We start from the raw sequence: 1,204 nt of genomic DNA on the forward strand, positions 1-1,204 counted from the left end.
GTGTTGGTGTTTTGACCGCCGAGGCTGAGGCGTTAGCCTATGTGTCCTATGCGTATCACCACGAATACTTTTAGGTGGATTGAACGATGAATGGAATATGTCGCCTTTCCACTTCATATTCCTCTGTCACTTTTCCACGTCAAAGAAACGAAGACTGATATCTGTGCAACGCCTGCGTTCTCAAAGGTTACACTGAAATCCTATTTGAAGCGGCGAGCATAGGCTTTCGGGCGGAATGATATACACGCAAGAGCACGAATAGGTGTGTGCTGCCGTCGCGGTGATGCGTGCGTGGCTTTGCTTGCAGCGGTTTGGGGAGGTGATGCAAAGGAGTAGTATGTGTGTGGCAAGCGTGTTTAGAGGAATGCGCCACTGCATCCCGTAAAATCAGCTGGGCGGTCCCTCTGGATGGGAATTAGCCTGGCGGATTACCACCATATTGGGTTGCAGTGCTCTTCGCGTTTGCAAGCTGGATAAACCAGTGAGTTTCAGAAAGATGGTGTGAAGCTGCACGCGATTAATCCACCACGTTGCTGCTCTCTTCACGTGTGCCTGGTTCGTGAGGAGCAGCTGGCTGCGGGGTAAAATGCCGGTACGGCTTGCCCTCGTTTGCTGCACAGTTTGGTGGAATGAGTAGATCGCTCTCTTGCGCTTATGTTTTCGCCGTGATGATAAAAACAACGACACCTACTGAGGCTTTTTTTTTTAAAATGCGATTGATCCCTTCCCACCCCCCTTGTTTGTGCTGAGTCTCTTTTCCGGGGCCGCAGGATCGCCAAGCATACGCAAGGTGTATTAACAGGGTGTAGTTCTTCCGATGCTGATGAAGCCTCGTTATATACGGGACGTGAGCTACCGTTGTTTAGCCCTTCAAAATGATGTTGGTGCTTTGAACGCTGAGGCTGAGATGTTAGCCTGTGCGTGTACTATCTGCATGTCCTCGAGTACTTTCAAGTGGATTACCCGATGGATGCAATATGAAGTGGAAGAGTGGCAAAGAAAAGAAGCGTAATCTCTCTGCAACTCCAGCGGCCCCAAAGGTGACACTGTAGTCATTTGAAGCGGAGAACCTAGGCTGTCCGGCGGAATGACATACGCGCATGCACATGACTAGGAGTGCGCTGCCGGTGTGGCGATTCGTGCGTGGCTTTGCGTGCAGCGGTTTGGGGCGGTGGTGCAAAGGGATGGCGACGAGCGTGTTGCA

This window comes from Eimeria mitis, genomic scaffold, assembly GCF_000499745.2.
Source record: "Eimeria mitis Houghton genomic scaffold, Emh_scaff1263, whole genome shotgun sequence".
NCBI classification, from domain to species: domain Eukaryota; phylum Apicomplexa; class Conoidasida; order Eucoccidiorida; family Eimeriidae; genus Eimeria; species Eimeria mitis.